Below are 5,672 nucleotides of genomic sequence, written 5' to 3' on the forward strand. Positions count from 1 at the left end.
AGCGCGCGAATAATGGTATCTCTCCCAATGAATAACAGTATGCACACACGGATTTCAGACGGATAGTTATTATTCAGCGAAGCAGGTTATCCGGCTGTAGTTAGAGTTAACTTGATTACAGGGCTAGCTAAAAATTACGTTCCAGTTCAAAGTAGCATGCTTGTTACGTAGCAATGCGATTGCTAAAATTGATCGCGGAAACTATTCCCGCGGAAAGTCTTGACACTTTCTGTTAATCATTAATTTTGCTGACAATGAGAACGAGACGGGTGTGATAACGCCGGCAGAGAAGGCGACGGAAGGTGCAAGCAAACGTTGACGAGTGAAGTTCAGTCACTGATGCACAAATTACGGAAGCACGGACACGATGCCGACCGGAGTGAGATTCAAGACCCTGCTCCAAAGGAGAACGAGTAAAATAGCGCCATTGATGTTCCATTGATAACGTAGATAAATGCGTTATTAAACAACAATCTCTGCGATATTATGAACAATACAAGCAAATGGCATTTTTTGCAGAAACTTTACAGCTTTCGTCAGTAGACTTCCACACTAGCAAAGAAACTCGGAGAAAACTCGTTCCATCTAAAGGATTTGATTTTAAAAGGGCCAGAATCGAGTTATTGTATGCCAGTGGGAACATATACGTGAAAAGAGCATGCTAAATTAGATCTTTTTATGGAAAAATAAAGCATCAGAATTAAAGCGGCCAGTGGCTTATTTAGACGAACCGTAGATTCATACATACTACACTACGAACAAATGTTACAAAGTGACACTGAGCAAACAGTATTGTCAAACAACAGTGTCAGGCAACGTTTCATTTTTGTAAATGCGAATTTTAATTTCGTAATCAGTTCTCCTTTGTGACTAAGAGGAATACTTCAGACTATCGTGTAGAAATGAACAGGATAAAATTACAAATACATAAAGACAAGAAAATTGCCCTTTCAGGATTAAATAAGGAGAACCAACCTACTCATACTTATTCCACTGACAAAATTTTGCAAGTAAATGGTTCCCGTCTTATTTCCGCCCCCAGTTTAGAACAAAGCGAAACTGCCATGCCAGACGGACATGTAGCATTGTTATGGAATCCGTAGTGTTAATGTCAGACATGTCGCTGTCTGCCCCAGAAAAATGACGGCTGTTGCTTTTGCTGTGTCTCCTAGACTGGTGGAACCGTTTCGACGTAACGCTGCTTCGGCGACTTGCGCGTCAGTTTCGCTACATTAATATTCAAGCAGTGTTTCAACTGGCACCACAAAGGTGATCGAACCTCGTGGAGGCCTTTCAAACAGAGAAAAATTTGAGGTGGCCACTGGGAATCAAACCCGGGATCTCGATATTACTAGCTGAAAACAGTTTGCTTTGGCTGCCATGACGTTAGGATTTACTGATGTAACGTTATAAGACTAGAAAGACCGTGTATGACGCAAAAAATTAGTGTGATGGCTATTGGAAGAGAGATTCTTTCACGGAGATGGAAACTGAAAATGGAATAAAATCAGTCGGCATAGATTCGAGCTAAGTGTCGGCATTATCATCCGCAATTTGAAACTGCAGGTGACGAATTAACAGACAGCTGAGAAAAATTCGATACCAGTGGGAAGTGCAGTTTTACGGGTGCTGCAAGCAAAGCGTCATGAGCAGCTGACGTGAGATGCAATGTTCATCCTGTTTCTGTCCTTTTTTCTAAGTGGGAACTTTATTCAATGGTGCGTACAGACGTGTTACGCGTGACAGCGCTCTGCTTATCGAGAGTTCTGGAGTGTAGGCTAATACTACTTTCCTTTCCTGCTTCTCGGAAGTGAACACCGAGGTGCTGCCTCTATGAAGTTCGCCTTGCCGAGTAATACACAGTACGACATCTTGTTTGTGTGGTAGTTGTGCTATGATTGCCGACTGAGAGGACAGGGCTTAAGCGTCAAACATGTCAATGTTAGTAACCAGGAGAAGACACTAATGGCTCACGAATTTTTTGCTATACGATAAATGAAATGCGCAGCTGGATATTAACAGAACGCTATAGTCTAATATAGGTTCGAGTAAAAAAATCGTTAGTGCCAATCCAGACATTCCATCAAATAATTATCAAACAGAATCGAACAGTTTCAACCTAAAATGATATCAAATGTATGAAAGTGGTTATTCAGAGTGTACCAAGAGGAATGGTCAGTTTTCAGGGATACGACAGGAGGGATCATTCGAAGCAAAAGGTTTGGTAATGTGAAACAAATCTCTTCTACTGTAAGCTCTTTGCTTTCGATATGTTGAGAGGTGGTAGTAAGGACCAGAGCAAAGAAAACATGGCCGGCCGAAGTGGCCGTGCGGTTAAAGGCGCTGCAGTCTGGAACCGCAAGACCGCTACGGTCGCAGGTTCGAATCCTGCCTCGGGCATGGATGTTTGTGATGTCCTTAGGTTAGTTAGGTTTAACTAGTTCTAAGTTCTAGGGGACTAATGACCTCAGCAGTTGAGTCCCATAGTGCTCAGAGCCATTTGAACCATTTTGAAAGAAAATATGTCCAGTAAACATGGGCTCTGAAGTGCATACCTTAAGAACTATGACACTTGTTCATCTTCGCTACTTCGAAACACATCTCTGCTACTGAAAAAGTGCTCATAGCTGTTAAGGCCTGCATTTTAGAGCCCACGTTTACTGGACTGTTCTGTTTCGAATGATTGTTCCTCCCATATCCCTGAATATTGACCTTTCCTCCTGGGACACACTGTGTGAAATAACGATTGAAATCTATTTACATGAATAAGGTAACTGCACTTCTGCAAATATAAAGTAGAACCATTCTGGTGCACATATTCAAAGCAATTTTCAGTCGAGCAAGTGGTGATAACAAAAACTCAACCATTCAGATACTTGCCTATGGTTTTGATAAATATGTTGAAAAATTATTCAGACTCATAGAAGTATACTGTAATGTCCTCATTAATGGTTCAAATGGCTCTGACTATGACACTTAACATCTGATGTCATCAGTCCCCTAGAACGTAGAACTACTTAAACCTAACTAACCTAAGGACATCACACACATCCATGCCCGAGGCAGGATTCGAACCTGCGACCGCAGCGGTCGCGTGGTTCCAGACTGAAGCGCCTAGAGCCGCTCGACCACAGGAGCCGGCTCCTCATTAACACAAGTCAGTATGTGCAGTTTACATTTCGAATTCTGCTGTAGCATCGGTCAAGAAATTGGAACTTCGTATCGCTTACGTCAATATGTTTTGATATCAACGCACTGGTGACCGAGTGACTTCCTAGATAAGAGGTCTAGGTCACGCAGTCTGGGCTGTGTGTAGCAGAAGTAATCGACGACACATACATACGGAGGGAACTATGGTGCTAACCCTTCGGTAAACACGATGCTGTAAGACGTTCTGTGACGGCACTTTCTTGAAATGCTTCTGTGCAACGGAAGTACACCGCTTCGTTGAGTAGTGGAGTAAAATCTTGGGAATTTAGTGACTCAGCAAAGGGTTGAAAAATAAATAGAAGATAAGCCCCTCTATTAGAGGCACCAACGCAATTTTATGGGAGCACTTCGTGAGTGATGACCATTGCTGGAAGTATTATGACAGAAATGCACTGCAGTGTTAATTGCTGTAAATTTACAAAGGAATCTTTCACGCCGCGGCAGAGTCTGCATTGTTTCTAAATTTCGCTACCTGATCAAAAGTATCCAGACATCTATTAGTGGACATTAATATGGAGAGTAGTCACCTTTCGCCTTTATGATGGATTTAAGTCTGCTGGGGATACTTTCAATTAAGTGCCTCAGTGTCTGTCTAGGAATGTGTAATACCACAACCTTTTTGGGGGCCTGTATCCTCTTCGAGTCTCACCCGTATGTGTAATATCAGTAATTTACACCAATTTAAACTGCTGCTTTGACTTTATCTTTTCTAGTTATCTGGATCGAATACACCGAAGATTTTCTTTTGTGCATCGAATTAGTAATTTGTACTAATTTAAGCTATTGTTTTGACAGTTTTATTTTGGGCCTCACCTGTTTGTAGAATAAAGGAAACATGTTGATTAAAAGCTAATGCACCATACAATTTGTACACAATACAAAATACAAGCACATGGTAGGAACAAATTTGCTATTGTAATTATGGAGTAATTAACGATTAAAGAGACAGCTGTTTTTTTGTTTTTTAAGTCAGAAATCGTTCATTCTCCTAACAGAAATGTGACACGATGATTTTTCAGCCAGAACCAAATATGCTCATGTTCTAATTGGTAGCAGTGAATAGAACTGTAATTACGACTATATAGAAATGTAAAATTTTACTCGTACAAAATTTAATTAATTGAATCTAGGCCTTTATTCAATAAAACTAATTCTTCTCTTCACCTGAAAATGGTGGGGTGATTATCATTTCAGTATGTAAAATAACATATGCAAATTAACGAAATATATTGTTGCAATAATAAAACATGTAATTTAAGGTCTTAATAGAAACAGATTCTTTCCTGTCTTTTTGTGAAATTATTCACTTTTATATCATGTAAATTTCTATGTAATTTGGGAAGATATATGTAAAAATTTTATTTATATAAATCTAAAAATTTTATATGTAACAATGGCAGTAATTGTTTAAAACCATATGAATAGAGGCGATTTGTACGCCGCCATAAGTCAGTCTGAAGTGAGTCTGAGGTCAGTCTTACGTCAGTCATGAGACAGTGTTAAGTCAATTTTACACATGTAGTTCGCCGCCGAACATCTAGCCTGCGAAATAAAACTCTTTGTGAACAAGAAATACTGGAACTTATTTCAATCATTGCAAGATTCCCGTGTGGCTATGCAGTAACATAAACATGGACCTACGGTAGCACTAAGAAGCAGCGCCCCGGATTACACAATATATGTATTATATATTTGGTAGAGGATATCCGTAATACGACGTGGTATACCGTTTTTCTTGTGTTAAAGCAACGATACACATCCCAAGATTCACCAACAAAAAACATTATCGCCACGCTATATTACAAATAGCAGCCCATTCTTCGTCAAGAGCGGCAACCAGAGAAGGTAGTGATGTTGGACGCTACGGTCTGGAGCGAAGTCGACATCCTAATTCATTCCAAAGGCATTCCATTCTATTCAGATCGAAACTATTGGCAGGCTAGTTCATTTCAGGAATGTTGTTGACCACAAGCCATTGCCCCACAGATGCTGCTTTATGACAGGGTGCATTGTGACGCTGATACAACATCGTTGGCGAACTGTTCCTCTACTGTGCCCAGTGAACAATGCTGTAAAATGTTTCTGTGTTCTTCCGAATTCGATGTTTTCTTAAACGCAATAAGGAGACTACACCTTAACGAAAAATACCTCCATACTGTAACACCACCTCCTCCATACTTTAGTGTTGGCACTACACATGATGGCAGTTAACGTTCTCAAAACATTCCATCGGATTGCCACAGGATGTAGCTTGATTCATCACTCCAAATGACTAGTTTCCAGTCGTCCATTATCCAGTGGTGTCGCTCATTACTCCGCCTCAAACGTCGCTTAGCACGGACTTCAGAAATGTGTAGGTTATGAGGACTGCTCGAGCACTGTACCCCTTTCTTTTTAACTCCCTACGCGCAGCCATTGTGCTAACTGTACTACTGACAGCACTTTGGAACGCACGAGTGATA

This window comes from Schistocerca serialis, chromosome 6 (assembly GCF_023864345.2).
Source record: "Schistocerca serialis cubense isolate TAMUIC-IGC-003099 chromosome 6, iqSchSeri2.2, whole genome shotgun sequence".
NCBI lineage: Eukaryota > Metazoa > Arthropoda > Insecta > Orthoptera > Acrididae > Schistocerca > Schistocerca serialis.